This window comes from Camelus bactrianus, chromosome 31 (assembly GCF_048773025.1).
Source record: "Camelus bactrianus isolate YW-2024 breed Bactrian camel chromosome 31, ASM4877302v1, whole genome shotgun sequence".
NCBI lineage: Eukaryota > Metazoa > Chordata > Mammalia > Artiodactyla > Camelidae > Camelus > Camelus bactrianus.
In genome coordinates, this window is record NC_133569.1 from 14,978,239 (window position 1) to 14,998,854 (window position 20,616).

The 20,616-nt window shown below is 45.8% G+C and overlaps 1 protein-coding gene across 2 annotated transcripts in view; it reads right to left on the reverse strand.

Annotated features, from left to right (window-relative positions):
- Positions 1–20,281, reverse strand: part of BLK (BLK proto-oncogene, Src family tyrosine kinase) — a 44,976-nt gene extending 24,695 nt beyond the window's left edge. The window contains exon 1 of one of the 2 annotated variants that reach the window (XM_074355569.1): positions 19,860–20,281. The gene's annotated coding sequence lies outside the window, so the exon portion shown is untranslated. Of the gene's footprint in view, positions 1–3,393; positions 3,453–19,859 lie in introns of those variants that run through there. The other variant, XM_074355570.1, reaches the window with a different exon arrangement.
- Between the last annotated feature and the right edge of the window lie 335 nt (positions 20,282–20,616).

Below are 20,616 nucleotides of genomic sequence, written 5' to 3' on the forward strand. Positions count from 1 at the left end.
GTATAATGAACACCTATATACTCATCACCCAGATTCAGCAAATACCTTTAAAAAGTATTTTCTTGATTGAAATATTTTAAGTACTTTAAGACACATCATTTTATAAACAAAGGATTGAAACTTTGAAATGAAATTAATGGCTTGAAACATGCCATGTCACCTCCACATACGCTGCAAATATCTCGAAAACACGGAGACATTTTCTCATGTAACCACGATGTCATTGTCACATGGAACAGAGCTAGCAATTTCTGTGGTTTTATCTAACACCCAGTCAATAATCAAAATTCCCCAGCTGTCTCAAAAAAGACTTCCTGCTGTTGGTTTGTCCTATTTGGGACTGCAACAAGCTTCGTACATTCCACTTGATGGTCGAGTCTCCTAAGTCTTCTTTACTGAAGTAGCCCCCAGCCCCTACTTTGGTTAATTTCATGCCACTGATTTGTCAAGTCCAGATTGGTGGTCCTGCCGAATGGTCTGCATTCTGAAGTTTGCTTCCTCATGATGGCTCATAACCTGCTCTTCTGCCTCCCCAGTTCTCGTACGTAGAACTAACTCTACAGGGACCACTGCATTCATTCTTCTGGTGGGGGGCCTTACGGGGTGACATGCACTCTATCACATCCTATCAGGAGGTGAACCACTTCAGTGATGCTAAGATAGATCTGGGTTTGGGTGACGCCAGTCAGATCCTTCCACTGAAAAGCTCCTCAGCAACATTTCAACTAATGGGTCCATTAAGGGTCGCTAAATACTAACGTCCCAATTTCAGCACTCCTTCTGCATTTGTTCGTTGGGAGTTGAAAGAGTAACAGATGAGAAAGTGAGACCACCAGGAAAAAAAGGAACCCTCCCACACTGTTGGTGGGAATGTAAACTGATGTAGCCACCATGGAGAACAGTATGGAGGTTCCTTAAAAACTGGAAAATAGAGTTACCCTATGATTCAGCAATCCCATTCCTGGGCATATATCCAGAGAAAAGTCTAATTTGAAAAGATACATAAATTTTCCTACAAGACAATGTTCATCAGATGGCCGTTAGATTTGAGGGTAGAAAGGGAGCCAAGGTTTTTAAAGTTCCTGGTGGGAAATATTTCAAACCTAGAATTCCGTACCTAGTAAAATGATCAACCAGCTGGAGGGAAGGGACAGTTACGAATATGCAAGAATTTAAAACATTTACCAAGAATACATTGTATGCCCCTTAAGCGGTTCCTTACTCCACTTATGAATATTTAACTCTACAGGAATTGCCCTACAACCCACCCTCCAAAAAAACCAGCTGGAGAATTGGGCAGCTAGTTGTTCAGATATTAGACAGCAGGCAGCATGGGTCTGTGATCCCCGGGAAAAGGGGAAAAGTGACGTGAGCCTGGGTCCTGTGATCACACAATTACTGCCAGGAAGCAGTTTCCAAGCCAGCACTTTGGGGAACCCAGTGGTTTCACAGAGACCAGAGTACGAAGAGGCCATGGTGTCCTGGAAGGGGGAACGCCGAAGGAGGGGGGCTGCTCACGGAGAGTGGGTACGCTCCACAGACTGCAGAGGGGGCCCCACGGGTCTCTGACCTCCCCCTGAATATCAATTTGGGCATGCATGAAGCCACCAGAAAGAACCAGTAAGAAACAGTAGTCTTATCACCTCTCCTAGAGATTATCCAAGGCTGGAAACAGGTCAAATTCCCACTACCCAGAGCAGAGAGACTCAATAGCACACAGAGCATTGGGTAAAGTCATCTGGAAGATCCTGCCTTAGCAGTGGTGTTAGGTCTGCCCTGGAGTGGAGGTGGCTCTGGACGGGCCCTATATCAGAGCTGAAAAGGAAGCCTTGAGATGATCAAACTGATCACCCAGTAACTGAAAAGGGTGCTACAGCACAGCCTTACACTCCTTATTTAAAGAAACACAATAGTATAAAGCACTCACTATAAAATTCACAACGTCTGGCATCCAATAAAAATCACTAGGCGTGCAAAGAAACAGAAAAACGTAGCTCTCAACCAGGAGAAAGTTTAACCAGTGGGCACAGAACCAGAACTCACAGACATTCTGTAATTAGTAGACAAGGACCTTAAGACAGCTATTACTCATTATATAAACTGGCTCAAGTATATAAGTGAAAACAATAAAAACAATGAGGAGAAAATAAAACATGGGGGAGAAAAGAAAAATAAAAAGAACTAAATGGACCACCTAGAGATGAAAAAGACAGTATGGAAAATTAAAAGGAAAAAAATTCTAAACGAGATTTAAAATACATTAAAAAATACATTAGACACTGTAGAAGGAAGGTCAGTAAGCTTGTACATGCAGCAATAGGAGAAGAGCCTGTTCAAAGTGAAGCACAGAGAGAAACAAAACAGGGAAAAGGGGACAGACAACATTAAGTGATCAAAAAACACGCATCCAAAAGGGGATGGAAGAGGAAAAAACTGAGGAAATCAAAGATGGAAATTCCAAATTTGATGGAAACTATAGACCCAAGGATTCAAGACAGTCACTCAATCTCAGGTAGGAAGAAAACCACATCGAGTTACATCAGAATCAAATTGTTGAAAAATAGCGATAAAGAAAAAAAATCCTAAAAGCTGCTAAAAAATATACATTGTATTTCTAGAAAAAAAAATCATAGGACAAGATCTTTGTGATCTTGGCTTAGGCAAAAAAAACCTTCTAGAATAGAAAAGCATGAACTGCAAAAGAAAAATAGATAAATTAGACTTTTTCAAAATTAAAAACTTCTGCACTTTAAAAGACATTATTAAGCAAATGAACAGGTGAATCACAGACTGGGGGAAATATTTGAAAAACATATCTGATATGAGAACATATAAATAACTTTTGCAACTCAATAAAGGAGACAAAAATTCAACTTAACCAACACTTGAGCGAAGAATATACTAGAAGTGGCAAACAAGCACAGGAAAAGGAGATCAGTATTGTCCCCCATTAGACAAATGGCAATTGAAATCACACTGAGATACCCCTCTACACCTGCCAGAATGGCTAAGATTACGAGACCGATCACAGCAGACGCTGGCAAGACTTTGGAGAAACTGCAACTCTCATACGATGACCGTGGCAAAGTGAAATGGAACAGAAACTTCGGAGAACAGTTAGAAACTGAAAACTCAGCTTCCTATCCTATGACCCAGAGATTTCATTTCTGGTTATGCATCACATAGAGCAATGAAGACATCTGAACACAGGAAGACTCGTGCACACACACTCACAGCGGCTTTACTCATTAGCTCCCAACTGGAAACAACCCAAAGGTCCATGAACTGATGGATGGATTTAAAAAATGAGGTTCTAACTGATCTGACACATAACAACATGGTGAATCTCAAGAGGTCGTGCAGAAAAACAAACAAAACACAAAGTATACATACTGTCTGATCCATACACAGTCCTTGCACCTGTAGGGGGATTGATTCCAGGAGCCCCTACATTTACCAAAACCCCCTTTTCTCAAGTTCCGTAATCAGCCCTTCATATATTTCGTTTCTTATCTGCAAACTCAACCAACCGCAGATGGAAATTTCGATACAGAAGAGAGGGTACAAGTGGCAGGCAGGTAAGGAAGGGCACTGTGCACCTCTCATGGTGGGAATCAGTATAACTAGCCCAGAGATTTTAAAGATAAAAGTGCTGGTGTTCTTCAAAGTTGTAAAGGTAATGAAAAGGAGATTTAAAAACAAAAAATATTATCATCGCTCACTTCCTGGGGATGGTGACAGAGGCGGCAAACTTTTATTTTTCAGGCTAGAACCTTTGAAGCTTGCCACATTTTAAGAAACAATATTTATGGATAACTTATATAATTATAAAATGTAACCAGGTAAATGAATGAGTAGGTAAATCAATTAGTAAAAGAATAAAAGATCTAACTGACAAAAGCATGCCTCGAATACACTGCTGTTCAGTGAAAGTTTATTGCAGAATGCTTTGTATGAAATGATCGTGGAAAAGAAAAAAGGGGGGAGAGTATAAATATATTTGCAAATGGAAGGAGAATGTCTTGAAGCCCTTGGTATAAACGAAACTGCTAACAGGTGCACTTCTGGAGAGTGGAATTCACAGGCAAAGGGAAGGGAAGACTTCACATTTTTACCTTACCTACCTCTGTGCAGTTCAGGTTAAACAGAGCACAATATGCTCAAATACGTAATACCCTTAAGTATTGCTTTTAAATGTAAAGTAAAAAAAAAAAAAAGAGAATAGGCAATTACTTAAAAACATATGGGACATGTGCTCCTGAGCAACATCAGAAAGGATTAAATAGGTGACAGACTTCTGTCCTTTATGAGTTCAGGCCATGCTGGGAGGACCCTGCCTCCTCTAACGAATCACATTAAATACACTTTCCTCTTTACGCACGTTATTTGCTTTTGATACAGGAAATTCAAAAACTAGAGAGGAAGATAAAACCTCCCTACACCACCGTCATCCAGCGATAACCACAGTTAGTTAACACGCTGGTGTGTAATTTTCCATTGGCATCTTTTGAAAACGCAAACCTGGGATCATTATCTACATCCTGTTCTGTGACCTGTTTTAAGAGTGCACCATGGCCACCTTTTACCCGATGTGCCCGCAACATCGCGTGCAAGGCTGTGGGGCATCTTATCTGAAGGTTGTACCATGTTTTTTTTTAATCATTCCTCTTGTTCCACACTCAAGCTGCTTCCATTTTTTTAGCATCAGAAATAATGCTGCAAAGATGTCCTTTGCTTATGTACTTTATCCTTGTTCATGTCCCTCATTAATCTTTGTTGAGGTTAAAAACCCTAGAAGTGGGACTGCTGGGCTCAGAGCGTAAAGCGTTTAAGTTTTCTGATATATTTCGCCAAATGGTCCTCAGGCATTTCACCCAGCTGGATGTCAGTGTGTATTTCCCTGCACTTCCTCTAACAAAGGTTATCATTCTTTTCATACTTCCTAAGTTAATGCATTTTAAAAAGCTATCTTTTACTTTGCAGTCTAATTTTGTGTTGTGCAAGTAATATACACGTGTTGAAAATCAGAAAATTCACATCTATAAAAGGAAAAAATTGAAATGGCCTGAGAACCACTATGAACACTTGGTGATGAATTTTACAGAGTTTTTACATATGCAAATACACTTTTTAAAAAGTGGGGCCAGATTGTTTATCCAATATTATAACATGGTTATTTCAGTAAATAGTCCAGTGTAAACTACATATACATAAGTACAATATTGGACCCAATATTATTAACTGCATGCCATCTACAGACTTAATATTAATTTATTTAATCACTGTGAGTCAAATAAGTTATTTTCAACCTTTGATTATTATAAATAAACCTGTGGTGTAAACATCCTGTAGAATATACGTTTACTTGTTGCTCCAATATTTTTAAAGCTATGTTTCTACAAGTGGAATTGCTAAGTCAAAGAAGATGCACATTTTTAAGGATCTTGAGCTCTGATGCTAAACTGTAATACTGATTTACATTCTTCTCTCAGTGATGAAGAAAGCTCATTTCCCTTGCCTTTTGTCAATGGCTTTTATCAAGTTTCAGAGAAACCCTTGCCAATTTGCCAAATGAAAAATGATAAACAGCATGGTTTTAATTTTCTATTAATATTTATCATGTATTTATCAACCATTTGTGTTTCTCAAGTGATGAGTTGGTCGTCCAGGTGCTTTGCTCATTTTTACGTTGAGATGGTTTATCATTTTTCTTAATTATATATAGATCTCTTTATACAATAAATATATTTAATTTATACATTAGTCATGTCTAGCAAATATTTTTCTCAATTTATCTTTTGCTTTTTAATTCTGTTGACAGTATTTATTGTACAGAAAAGGTTATCAACTTTATCTAGTCAGCTCACTAATCTTCCTTATCAGTCTTTGCCTTTGGTGTTCCCACTCAGAAATATCTTCCCCACCCCAAGATTATAGATATATGCACCAGTTTAAGGTGTATATATATATATATTAATTTTCACTATTTTCACTATTAATTTTGAAATATTTTGTGTGCATTAAAAGCTCAGAAATGAATGCACTCACATCAGACATTAATATTTTGTCACGTTTACTTCAGTTCACTTTTTCTTCCTCCCTCTCTCTCTTTTTGTGTCACAGATAAAACTAAAAGCTTGATCATTATTTTCTCCTTTCTTTGTCTCCAAAGTAATCATTATCTTGAAGTGAGTGGGTGTTATTACCATACATGATTTTACACATTTGACATATAAATATGTACTTAAGTGTATGCTTTTGTATGTTTTTCAAAAATGGCTTCATAATGCATATAACCTCTTTAAAACTTGCTTTTTTTTACCCAAACTTATGTTTCTGAGATTTGCTCATTTTGCTCTCCGGATCCCTAGTTTTTCTATTTTTTTAATCTTCACTCCCATCATTAAGTGAATAAATCTCATTTTATTTGTCTATTCATTTTTTACTAAGTAAAAATTAATTAATATTTACTAAATAAATATTATTTACTCATTTTTTACTTTAGAATCTCCACTTTATCACTAAGTGAATAAATCTCATTTTATTTGTCTGTTCATTTTTTTCACTAAGGAGCAGTTGAGTTGTCCCCACTCTTTCGTAATGACAAACTGCACTTTGAGGAGCCCATGTTCCGTGTGCACACGTGTAAGAACCTCTGTGAACAGCGTGGTTCCAATGCACAGGGCGGCAGGGTGAGAGCCTGCAGCCGTACCTGGAGTCCCAAAATGGTCCCCAGAGTACCCACCTGTGCTCCCACCAGCAGTACATAAGGGTTCTCATTTCCCCGTGTTCTTGCCGAAACTGGTGGCATGAGACGTTACTTTTCACTAATTGGATGGGTAAAACATGGAATCATTCTATTTTCTTTTTCCTTGATTACTGTCAAGATGCTTACGGATTTCTATGGGTTTTTCCTTCTGTGTATGGCCTACTCACTCCCTTTGACCATTTAGAAAAATGCAGGGGTTTTTTTTTTTTCAAGACCTCATTTCTAACAGGTATAAACTTCCAATCACACAATAAGTCAGTCATGGTGACGTAATGTACAGCTCATTGTTATAGTCAATAATGTTGACTTTGTTCAGGCTCTCAGAGGGAAATTCACTTTGGGACCAGCACTGAGGAATCGCTTCGGGGCTCCTGGTCCAAACTGTCAGACTGCTTTCCAGAAAGGCTGAGACAGCGTGGGCCGCCAGCAGCTGTGAGCCAGCCCCCCTGGGGCAGCGTGGCCCTCCGGCACCGGCGGCGCAGGACGGACGCCTGCCTCCCTCACTCCCTGTGAGGAGCCCGTTCTCCCCGACAGAGGCCGGTGAGCACGGGTCCTGGGCGCCCGGTGGGCAAGGAGCCCGGGGATGTGCTGCTTGGCCCAGAGGCGAGCAAAGGGGAGGCCGGGCAGCAAAAAAGCAAGGGAAATAGCCAGTCATTTCCGACGGAGGCCGGCGCTGTGCCGAGAGCAGAGGCGGCGTGATGGGCTCACCGCGGAGGCGCTGGGTTGCTCGGCTGAGGGCAGGCCTCCCCGCGGGGCGGGCGCTCAGGCCGGTCCCAGTGACTGGAGGCAGCTCCTCCGAGTTTGGCAGGGCAGGGGGACAGCAGGCGGGCAGGCCCTCGGGGGGCCCAGCCTGGAACAGAGCCGGCAGGGCGGCTGGAGGAGGTGAGGGCGGAGAGGAGGGCAGGCGACGGAGCCGGGCTTCCTTTCCAGAAGCCACCCCTGGACGGCTTCACGCCGCCCCCCACCTGCTAGAAGACTGACCGCGGGTGGAGACTGGAGGGCGAGACGGGAAGCAGGGTCACCAGGCTGGTCATACTGCAGGGGGCCCGCTGAGAGGTGGGGGATGAAGGTGTGGACATGGGGGAAGGAGAAGAAAATGGGGAGATGCCAACCTCAAGGTGATGGTGACCTTGAGAGGTGGGAGGGGCCGTCTCTGGAGGGGAAAGAGACGTCCCTCGCGCCTCCTGCAGAATCAGGACCTTCTGCTCTGCCCCCACCCCCACCCCGCCTGGTCTTCTGCTCCGGGATGTCTGCGCTCAGAGTTGCAACCCAGTATCTAGCAAGGATTTGACAGGTCAGTTTTTAAAAATTAAAAAAAAATCACTCATGAAAGTGAGTGTTTGCTGTGGGAAGCCAAGCTCAGCCAGGAGCACCCACCATCTAGAGCCTTAGCTGGGCCTGAATTTGAAAGCTTGTGCCTTATTTAGGGTAAAGGGCCCCCAACGCCTGTCTGAAACCAAAGGGCTCCTCAGTGCAGGGCTGGCAGTCCCGGGCAACTGCGAGAACTGGGATCCAGACCTGATTTAACCATCAACCACCTGTGGACACGGCGTCCTCCCCTGCCCTCTCCCAGCCTCGGGTTCCTCTTCTATAAAGTGAGTTCTGAGTGGCTGGTGTCCCTCGCTCGCGCTGTCAGCCAGCATCTGAGGATGTCCAGTTCCCACATCCTTCTGATGACTCCTTTTGGAGCCCTCCCCCCAACCCCCACCGCTATGGGCTCAGGGCTGGGCTGCTCTAGAAGCTGCTATGGGGAAAAGGTACTTTTTTGGCTTTCCAGAAGTCACTCTCAGCTGAGAAGGGGCCCTCAACTCAGGATCCAATTGTTGGGACCTGGGGGAATAGGACCCCACCATGCAGTGGGGCCAAGAGCTCTGACGGCAGAACCCCAGGCTGCATGGGCAGCAGGCTGGGTCTCAGGGCAGCTGGCTCGGTTACTGCAGAAGAGTGTGGTCTTCAAGAGCTGGGCGGCTGCCTCCTGCCCCGACACGGTGCTGCTCATGCACAGGAGAAGCTCTCTTTCAAATACGACTCAGGAAGCAGGCGAGGTACAGGGGAGCAAGGCATAAGCTGCGACAGTAGGGGCTCTCGGAAGCCTAGAGGCACCTGCAGGGTCCAGGTGTGCTTGGAGGCTGGGAGGCCCGTGATATTCACATGGAAAAAGAGCCAGAGGAAGGGCCAGCAGGGCTCGGAGAACGAGCTCACGATGTCACCACTCCTATTGCCACTTGGATTTCTAGTAAACAGCTCAGATTTGAAATGGCCAGAATCAACCCCTCGTCCTCCCTGAAACCTGCTGGTCTCCAGGCTTTGCCATCTCTGTAAATGGTAACTCCTACATCCCCAAAACAAGCCATCGCTAGATTCTGTGGGCTCTGCCTTCAACACACAGCCAGGACTGGACCACTTCTGCTAAGTCAGGATCTTGCAGTGGCCTCCTAGCTGGCCTCCTGCTTCTTTCCCTGCCTTCCCACCAGCCTGTTTCCAACACAGCAGCCTAACTGTGGTGCTGGGAAATGCAGGCCACACCCTGTCACTTCCCCACACAGAGCCTTCCACCGGAGTCCCCTCACTCAGTGTGAACTCCAAAGCCCTGTATAGCAGTTCCTCAAAAAATTAAACGTAGAATTATACGATCCAGCAATTCCACATCTGGGTATGTGCCCCGAAGAATTGAAGGCAGAGACTTGAACAGATACATACACCAACGTGCATAGCAACATTGCTCAGAATATGCACGATGGATGCAGCTCATGTCCATCGATGAATGGATCAATCAGGGAAAACGCAAATATGAGAAAATGCCTCCTTATCTGCTTCTCCCTAATACCCCACTGCCATAAAGAGTAAACAGTTTAATTTACCAGGACGATGGTAGAAAGATGCCACTGATACTAAAAGCCAGGATTATTCTGTATACTGATTATTGATCACTAGCCAATACTACGGGGCCAACCAGGCACACTGATTGAATGTTCAGTGTCGTATTACATCTAAGATGCCCAAGATGAAATTATAATTTACTCTTTTTAATGTGTGATGAATTTCCCAGATTTCAGGGAGTCCTTCTCCTTTAAGGGCTGCCAATTTTCAGTAATAAGAAGTGGTTAATTTCACAGAGATTCTCAGGGGAAGGAAGGAGACAGGAGGTTGAATTTTGCTCCATCTTCTTGCCTCCAGGTATCCACTAGTTTACGGAGATTCAGAACAAGGTTACAGGAGAGAGAGGAAGTCAAACACATTTAGGAAGCCAGAGTCACTCACTGGTGCCAAAGAGTTTATTGTTAATAAAAACATCTGTTTGAAGAGAAAAGGCCCATTGGTATTCAGGAAATCATGGGCTGAAGTCTCCCACCCAAAGGGTTGAATTGTTGGATTGGGTCTCTTGGATTTCAAATTCCTTTGGCTCCTTAAGCCTTGAAAGATAACATTTCAGTTTGATAAACACTGCTCATCTCCTCTGGTTAATGCTTGTAGCAAGAAAGAATAACCCACCACAAATACTTCTGTGTCCATCTGACTCTCTGGAGAGAAAGCAAGACTGAAAAAAAATACCAAAACATTTCCTTTAGTTAAGAACCCAGGGGCCAGAATCATGCCAGACCGCTTACTTGAACACATTAGCAATTAGCTTTGGTTAAAGAAGTAAAACCAGGAGCAATTCTCTTCACCGGAGGGCACTTCGGCATGACGGGTACGCACACACAGATCTGGCAGCGAGACAGACTCGGGTTCAAGTCCCGGGCCCCCAGATGGGGAGAATGTGGTCCCCAACCCACACCTGGACTTCTGTATGTAGACACAGGTCTTCAGGATCCTTTCAGTTCAACCCCAGACTACCCATAGCAGAGGGAGGGGAGGGGAGGTGGAGAAAGCGAGCGAGAGAAGGGGGATCAGTTGTTTTTTAAAACATTTTGGGGGCCATAGCCTCTTTTTGAGAATCTGGTGAAACTACAGACACTATCCCCCCAAAATACACTTATGTGCATACACGTCGAATTTTAAAAAAATGTTTTGGCTTTTAAAAAAAATTTTTTTTGAGGGCAGAGTAATTAGGTTTGTTTGTTTGTTTGTTTATTTTAATGGAAATCCTGGGGCTTGAACCCAGGACCTTGTGCATGTGACCTCCGCCCATCCCCCTACACTCCCATTCTGTGGTCAGTTCCGGGATCCCTCTGCCCCAGAACCCTCACAATGATTCACGGACCCCTGATTAAGAATCTTGGTGTAGACGGTGGGACCAATGAAGCCAAAGCCTTGGGTTTTGTTTCCTTATGAGTCATTTCATTTCACAAAGGGGAAAGTCTGTTCTCCAGCCAAAGACCACAGCAGTAGCCCCGGCCAGCGACTATAGTTGCTGACAACGAGGGAGCTACAAGAGAGGACGAAAACTCAGGCCACTGTCACCATGGCTTCAAATGCAATTCCAAGCCCACCCGACTCTGCCCCCAAAATGAGCATGTGGTCTCCCTGTATAATTGTCGTTCCTTGGAAGGAATAAGAAAGAAGACTCCTCTGCTGCATGACGTAGTTCAGATGGCTTTGCAAGCTATGTGTTATTTTGTTTTTAATCAGAGCCCTCTATTTTGTTTTTTTTAAAAAAGCAAGCAAATGTCCAGTTTGAAATTAGAGTTAACACAATGAAATATTACGCAGCTTCAAAAATGAGCGTTGTGAAGACATGCAGCCACAGGGAATATGCTTATGTTAGGATGGAAAAAAGAAAGCAAGAAAGAACAAACCAGAATCCAAAGGGCTCTGACCCTTATGACTCCAGTGATGAGAAACTGCATCGTATGAACGAAAATGTGAGGCTGGTGGAATCACTGATGGCTTGTGTCTGTTTCCAAAATTTGGGGGGGGTGTTATATGATTCTTACAGTTTTAAAGTAAGGAGATAAATGATAAATCTGTACAAAGTCAGTCTGTTCTTCCAAATGCCTGTCGTCGATCCTGCTTCTAAGCGGCCCAGCCCTTTCTGCGGCCAACCCGGGAGCAGGCTGAGAAGCGGCGGCGGCGGACCTGGTCGGAGCTCAAAACAGAACCCGCCGAGCACAAAATCGGTGCCTGAGACTGAAAGAGCAGGGAGAGCCCGTCCTTCTCCCCTGCAGACGCTACCCGGTTTAGGTCCTCGGCATCCTGGGCTGACGGGGAGACCAGCTGGGGCAAACAGCAGGTTTGCAAACAGAGGAATTTAATGTCTAAATCTACATGAGCGTCTGCTTTTCAAATTCCTACCGTTCACAAGCAGGCAGGCACGGAGTCAGGAGTAAATGACCTGTCTGGGCGACAGGCCCCTCCTCCACCAAGCTGGAAACAGGGTCCCCAAGGGTCCTGGGAGGTTAGCTACTCTCACAACATCCACCGAGAGGAAATTATCGCAGCGCTGACCTCAGGCCTGGCTCACTTCCCTCCTAACCGCCTCCCCCTCTGCTCCGGCCCTGCAGCTGGGGGGGCTAGGGGGAAGGCGTGAGCCACACAAGCCCCACCACCGCATCCTGCACACGTGGCATTTCCTTCCCAAGCTCAGCACATGCAGGGCTGCCCTCAGCCCCGTGAGCCCCTCCTTCTGCAGCTCCTCCACCAAGGCCCTGCCAGCCCCCAGAGAGATGAGTAGCTCCCTCCTCTGATGGCCCCAAAGCCCGTCACAGGCAGATCAGGGTGGGTGCGAGGCATGCAGTTCTGACCTCACAGTGACTCTCTCTTCTGCGCCCTCGTGGCCTCGCCTGAGTCTGGCTCAGCACATGTCGCAATAAGTAAGGTTGACCACTGACAATTCCAGAACCCGGAGCCAAGGAGTCGGGGGAATTCAGGGAGACACGGGGGGTGATGGAGAAGTGAAAGTCGATGGCAAGGAGGCTTGAGCTACTGGGTACACGGGGTGATGCTTGCCCAGAAAGTGACAGGGAAGCTGGCGTATGGTGACCCAGCCATGGGACAGGCGGGGCCCACTCCGCAGGGCAGTTCCTCCCGGCAGGCTGTGCAGACGCCTCCTAGCAGAACAGCCGCCTTCCCCCCGCAGGGGCTTCCTGGATGCCGTGTGAGCATCTCCCCGAGCTCCTCGTCCTTGGCTCTCCGCGTCCGTGTGTGTGTCCACGTGTGCGTCTGTGCGCGCCTATGTGGGATCACAACCTGTATCAATAAGCCCCTTGCCTGCAACATCTTTTAGTATAAAATCCTTAAAACAGCATCCAAATTGGACTCCCCCCACCAAACACCGCATGCCACAGAGCTCCAGCATCCCCGAGCTCCTTTCTCGGGGGTGGGAGATGGGGGCACACCCATCAGTTACACAGGCCCACCTGGAACAGCAAACCACCACACTGGCGACATTTTTGATCACCTGCTCAGTGGAGACTGGCTGGCAGACACTCCCACTCACAATACACTGAAAGTATTTACCAAGAAGATTCAGAAAAGACCTTAACTATAAAACACAGGACCATATTATATACCTGGAAAAACCAGCTCCTTCTCACGCCTTTTCCTTCCCTCGACTGTCGAGGGCCTTTCCAGGACCACGTGTGGGGATGTGGACTCCCTCCCGTGCGGGCAGCCCCTCCCCGGCAGTTTCTACGGCGCACAAATGAGCAGGGCGTGGAGGGTGCGGCGCTCAGGGTGAGAGCGGCTCTCTGTGCAGGCGGCACCGAGGGGCTCCCCGAGCTGAGATGAACGGGGCAGAGTTGTCTGCACAGATGCAACACACGTGGTACTGCCCCTGCCGCCGTCCACCTGCACATCTGGGAAGGGGCCTCAAGGAGAAAGGTTTTAAACCCTTCCAACGCCACCAAGGAGCGTGACCACTCTGTGAGCAAACTTGTGCAAGCAAAGTAGACCCTCCAAAGACCAGAAGGAGGGAGACAACGTCTCAGGGCCTGTCCCTTCGGTTCTGGGCCAGGAGACTCTCTGGCGGCATTATTTTTCTCTTCCTGTTTGCTGGCTCTCAGAGGGCACTTGTCTTGTTGACAACGTGGCATGAAGGAACCTGGGAAGACCCATTTGACCAGGAGGGGAGGGAGGCAGCAGAAGCAGCTGCCCAGGGGGGAGCATCCATCTTCAACCGAGGAGAAATATGGGCACAGTGAGCCCCGTCCCTCCTTCCCACCTGTGACAGGGCCACCGGGCCTGGCTGTCAGGAGAGACATCTGCCAATCTCAGTCTCCACAGCTGTGAACTATGAGCTCCATCCTTCGCTGAGCCCCGGGCCACTCTAGGAAGCGCCTCTGTTTGCACTTCTAGCTAACACGGGTGGCAAAGCCCTCCCAGGTGAGGGCCAGCTGCCCTGGTTCTTGGAGCAGGAAGAGAATCCCAGGAGCAGACAGAAAAAGCTGTTTTCTCCCCTCAGAAGTTAACCAGAGGCCAATCCTTCCTGTGCCAACAGCCCCAACCCTTCCTGATTTGATGAAATCTGCTGAAAGATATAAACAATCTTTGCTGAAAAGTTGCCCAATCCACCAAAAGTTTGCGTGCAAGTTCAGGGAGCTCACAGGCTCCGTGAAACTCATTAGGGGTCTGGGGTCTCCAAGAGTTAGGTCCCTAGCTGCAGCACCAGGAGCAGAGACATGACAGCTGTGGGGAGAGGGTCTCTGTCTAGGGTCATGCACATCCTCCTCTTTCCCTGCCACCAAGCACACTGCAGGACCACCAGACCCCTGGGTATCTTCTGCCAGGCTGGGGAGTCAGGGGAGCCCAGGAGGCAGGTTAGTCTCTGCATGTTCCTGCTCAGCAAAGCCAAATACAGACAGGACACAGCTCTGCACTTCGGCACTGAGATATTCTGCCTCTCAGGCAGCTGTGCGCTGGGGCCAGCTTATGCCAGCTTGTAAGAGCAAATTGCCAAATTTGGGGGACTTTGTGAGCTATTTAAGTACATCAATTCAAAATTAAAATATACAAAATTTAAATTATATAAAATATAATTAAACAACTTACATTAAAAACACTCATCACTTCCTAGTTATTTGAGTGCACTGTACTGTTGTCTCTGCTCTTAAGTTTATTTAGGTCAGTTTTATCTGTCAAATGGACACAATATAATGCTGTGCCACCTCCCCTCTTCCCAGCTTCATGTTCAGCCAAGTCGTGTTGGAGACTTAAAATTGGCTTTTGTGGGAGTGTTTACACCACAGGAATAGGCAAGGGCTACAAGTCTGGGGTTGATTCATTTTGCTAATTTTTCTGACTTAAGACAGTGATGGAGGAAATGTTAATCATGTTGATTTACAACAGGAAAAGAAAGTAAAGAAACAATCCCCTTTAAAATAGCACCCAAAGTAATAAGACACCGAGGAATAAATCTAACCAAGGAGGTGAAAGACTTATACATGGAGAACTACAAAACACTGATTAAGGAAATTAAAGAAGACTTTAAAAAATGGAAAGATACCCCATGCTCTTGGATTGGAAGAATCAATATTGTTAAAATGGTCACACTGCCCAAGACAATCTACAGATTTAATGCAATCCCTATCAAATTACCCAGAACATACTTCACAGAACTAGAACAAATCATAATAAAATTTATATGGAACCACAAAAGACCTAGAATTGCCAAAGCATTACTGAAGAAAAAGAAAGAGGCTGGAGGAATAATTCTTCTAGACTTCAGACAATACTATAGAGCTACAGTAATCAAAACAGCATGGTATTGGTACAAAAGCAGACATATGGACCAATGTAACAGAATAGAGAGCCCAGAAATGAACTCACAAACTTTTGGTCAACTAATCTTCAACAAAGGAGGCAAGAATATACAATAGAATAAGGACAGTCTCTTCAGCAAATGGTGTTGGGAAAACTGGACAGCAGCATGTAAAGCAATGAAGCTAGAACACTCCCTTACACCATACACAAAAATCAACTCAAAATGGATCAAAGACTTAAATATAAGACAAGATACAATAAACCTCCTAGAAGAAAACATAGGCAAAACATCTTCTCACATACATCTCAAAAATGTTCTCCTAGGGTACTCTACCCAAGCAATAGAAATAAAAGCAAGAATAAACAAATGGGACCTAATTAAACTTACAAGCTTCTGCACAGCAATGGAAACCATAAGTAAAACAAAACAACAACCTAGGAAATGGGAGAAAATTTTTGCAAATGATCAAACCGACAAAGGCTTGTCCTCTAGGATATGTAAGCAGCTCATACGACTTAAGAAAAAAAAACAAACAACCCCATCCAAAAATGGGCAGAAGACCTAAACAAGCAATTCTCCAAGGAAGACATACAAATGATCAATAGGCACATGAAAAAATGCTCAGTATCACTAATTATCAGAGAAATGCAAATCAAAACTATATGAGGTATCACTTCACACCAGTCAGAATGCCCATCATTCAAAAGTCCACAAATGACAAATGCTGGAGAGGCTGTAGAGAAAAAGGAACCCTCTTTCACTGCTGGTGGGAATGCAGTTTGGTGCAGCCACTGTAGAAAACAGTATAGAGATACTCAAAAGCCTAGGAATAGACTTACCATATGACCCAAGAATCCCAGTCCTGGGCATATATCCAGAAGGAACCCTACTTCAAAATGACACCTGCACCCCAATGTTCATAGCAGCACTATTTACAATAGCCAAGACATGGAGACAGCCTAAATGTCCATCGACAGATGACTGGATAAAGAAGAGGTGGTACATTTATACAATGGAATACTACTCAGCCGTAAACACTGACAACATAACTCCATTTGCAGCAACATGGATGTTCCTGGAGAATGTCATTCTGAGTGAAGTAAGCCAGAAAGAGAAAGAAAAATACCATATGAGATTGCTTATATGTGGAATCTAAAAAAAAAACAAACATAAATACAAAACAGAAACAGACTCATAAACATAGAATATAAACTTGTGGTTGCCAAGGGGGAGTGGGGTGGGAAAGGATAGACTGGAAGTTCAAAATTTGTATATACTGACAGGCATCTGTAGAATAGATAAAACAGGATTATACTGTATAGCACAGGGAAATATATACAAGATCTTATGGTAGCTCACAGTGAAAAAAAAAAGTGACAATGAATATATGTATGTTCATGTATAACTGAAAAATTGTGCTCTGCACTGGAATTTGACACAACATTGTAAAATGACTAACTCAATTAAAAATGTTTTTTAAAAATAACGTTGGTTTAACTTAAAAAGATGTCCTATTTGTAGCTGTGAATAGCACCCAAAAAAATGAAGAAAATTTTTAAAGTAATTAAAAACTGTTATTCAATTTAGTAAAGAAATGGGTCACACCACAAACTAACAAGTGCATCTCCAACACATCTTTATGGTTTCACCCTGCTCTTACTTCTTGGCATAAGTGAAAATATTAGTGACATTCAGTGCATCGATCACAAGCATCGCTTGACTCTGGGTACCAGGGTTTGGCAGGAGTCCACAAAAGCAATCTACGCAGACTCAATCGGGTATATGAGATTTACAAGAAAGGATATTGTATGTTTTGTTATTATTTGTAAATTATGTGTGACGCATCCTTTATACCAGTAATATTGATGGTTAACTTATGTGTGTGTGTGTGTGTATTTGTTTCCTGAAAAGCTGGTGGACAAGCATTTGCCAGCACATCCCTGCTCTTGGTCCAGGAGATACCTCTTCTAACCTGACACGTCCCCCACGGCACTGACACGTGCCAGGGAGTCCATCGGACAGACAGATGGACAGAAATACCAGTTTTTATTTTAAAAGGGAAGGCTCTTTTTATTAAACTTGTACATCTTACTTTCTTCCTTTCAAAATCCGAATAAAAAACTTCTGTTTCTGCTTACTTAAAAACAAAAAAACAAAAAACAAACAAAGAAAACTATTAAGGTACTTGAGGCCCAGTGGTCATCAGCACTGTTTAATTTTGATCTTCACCAAAGTGTTGTGATTTCCATCTAAACACTACCTCCCCACAGCTCATAATTCTTTCTTCTTTCTTGTCAGCTTCCGAAGCGTTTCTCTAATCTGGCTGAGACATCAACTTCAAACAAGGGCACACCTGCTCTGTCAGTCCTGGGATGTGTGTGTGTGCGTGAGGGGGCAGCGTGGTCAGGCTTCTCTGTCCCCACCCCAAGCCCTCTCCAAACACCTGATCCTCACAAGGAAGGATGCTGCCGCGAGGTGATGTCGATTCTGGGGCAGCACCAGGGGCTCCAGCAGGAGCTGGCTCCTAGAGTCCACGCCTGACTCTGCATCCCGCAGGCCCCAGCTTCACCCATGGGAGAGTGATTTCCAGCACAGCTCATAGCTCACTTCTACCTAGCCAACCCCAGAGTCTGCCCGGTGGACAGAGGATTCCAGCCGGGTGTCCCATGCAGGCAGGGTCTGGGCCCTCACTGGCCGCCTGCTTCCTCACCGGGGAGGGGTCAGGTGTGGGTACCCGGGCGTGTGCTTGGAGGCCCAAGAGCCCAAAGCAGCCCAGTGAGCTCTGCTGGGCAGACAGAGGGTAGGGGACTTCGCCCTGAATCCCCTGACACAGAGTGAAGTCTCCAAATATGCGAGCTGAATGGAAAAAATAAATGAATGATGAGAAATACCATGAAGAAAGGAGAATGGAGAGCTTTCTGGGAGTAAGGTGGGGGCTGGGAGAGAGAATGGTAAAATATGCAAGAGGTCTGCTGTGTTCTGGAATGTTCAAAGAGAGGGCCGGACCCCTGGGCCATGGAAACCAGTTTTCCCAAAGATGATCAGATTTTGACCATTTCTGCTCCAAAGTAGGATATTTTTTTTTTATCTTTTTACTTTGGAATCACTTAAAGGTTTACAGAAAAATTACAAAGATAGTATGGAGACTTCCCATACACCCTTCACCCAGCTTCCCCACAGCATCTTACTTAACCCTGGCGCACCTGTCAGAACAAAGGAAGTTGCAACAATTTTACAATGATACCAATTACACTCAGACTTATTTAGGTTTCACCTGTTTTCCACTAATGACTTTGTTGTTGTTATTGTTCACCCAGATGTCCTATCTCCTGACTCTCCTCTGTTGCGTGACAGCTTCCCCTTTACTCGTTTGTCATGACCTTGACAATTTTGAAGGACAAATATTCTGCAGCCTGCCCCTTGGTTTGGGTTTGTCTCATGACTAGACTGGGATTATGGGTTTGGGGGAAGAACAGCACAGATGTGAAGGGCTTCTCTCCTGGCAGCCAAACTTGCACACCACAACATGACTCATCCCTGGGGAGGTTAACCTTGACCACGTGGCTGAGGAGCTCTAGCCAGGATCCTCCACTCTAGACTCACTGTTTCCCTTTCCTCTACGAAGTCCAGTTCCCACTCAAGCTGAGGGGAATCAGGCTCCTTCCAGGAGAGAGAAGTGTCAACATATGTCATGCCAACTTCTCTATAACCACAGAAGGCCAGCGACAACAATTCTTTATTCCTTGGTAAAGTGGGCAGATGAGGGTGCATGCAGTGGCCAGTTAGAACACAACTGGAAAATTTGTCAAAATCCTAGAATTTAAAAAATCCTCTCAAAACCTGTTATCAACTCGTCTTTCTTTTTCACGGTTGGCCAAATCGATCTCTTAGCCCCAAAGGCCATCTTAGGCCTACTTCATCACCCCACCCCCAAATGTCTGAAAAATGGAAAACTTTACTTTAAAAAACCCCACACGAAACAAAAGCAACAACCAATCATTGACCTTGAGACAGTCACTTCCGTGCATCATTGCTGGCCTCCGTCAGCTCTGAACCGTGGTAACTTTATGCTGGTTTACAGGGAGGCCGAGTAACTGGCCAGGAACCCTCCGCTGCCACGGGAGTCCTCGCAACTCCCCAGCCCACAGCCTCCTCCTGTCTTTCCTCTGTGGCACATTCACTGCCTTTTCCAGCTTAGAAAGCCCGAGAAGCAGAACCTGCCCTGGATGGAATAACTTTTATAAATCAGAAAACTTTCCAAAATAGAAACAAATGATGGGGCAACCTATTCATAGCTGTGGCTCAGATCGTACGGAATGTCTTCTCTCTCCGTCTGTAACATCCACAGGGATGCCCCCGCCCGCTCTCCCACCCACAGGCCCCCAAGCACTGTTTGCACGACTAGTTCGAGGAAATGAGACGGTCAGGAAGGAGGGAGATGCATCTTACCTTAGCGGCGCTCAGCGGCCTCTCACCATAGCGCTTAAACCCCGGCGCCTCGTGGTGCAGCGCCCTTCTAGCTGCGACCAGCCACTCCCGAGCAACCCTAGAGGAGGAGCCCCTCGCAGGAGTCCCGATCAGACCGGTAGCTCGTGGCTTCCTGCCGGCGGCGAGCACCCGGCCAAGGTGGCAGGATCCCCGGTCTGTGGTCACAGCCTCACCGGCCGCCCCCGAGGAACCCCGCCCCTGCCGCCCAGCCCTTCGAAAGCTTCCGCGGGATCCGTGGGTCCAGGAGAAGCCCGTGAGGAAGGACCGAGAGCAGCCGGCCTTTCTCCGGACCTGGGCCACGCCGGTCACGATGCCCCTCTGCCACGATGCCCCTCTGCCACCAGAAGGTTTTCTCATGAGGTTTTGGTTTAACGACACGGGTGGTGTTTTTCCTGTAGCGAAGCTCTGGAAGGGAAAATAAACCTCCAGGCTAACTCTGCAAGGGATTTCGCTCTGGTCTGTCTGCAGGTCAGGCCGGCTTGGGCTCTGCTGCCTGGTGCCTTCTGTGTGAGCAGGACCGCCATTCTCCAGCCTTGCTGGGTTTGTTTTGTCTTTCAAAGGGTCCTGATGACTCCCTAGCCCACACGACACTAAGAGTACAAATGACAGACGGGGTGTGTCTGGCTCTCAGTACAGCGAACCTCTGTTCTCAGAGCACCCTGGCCAGTCCTTGACTCTGATCTCAGAGCCTCTTTCTTCAATTGTGCTGCTTCACTGG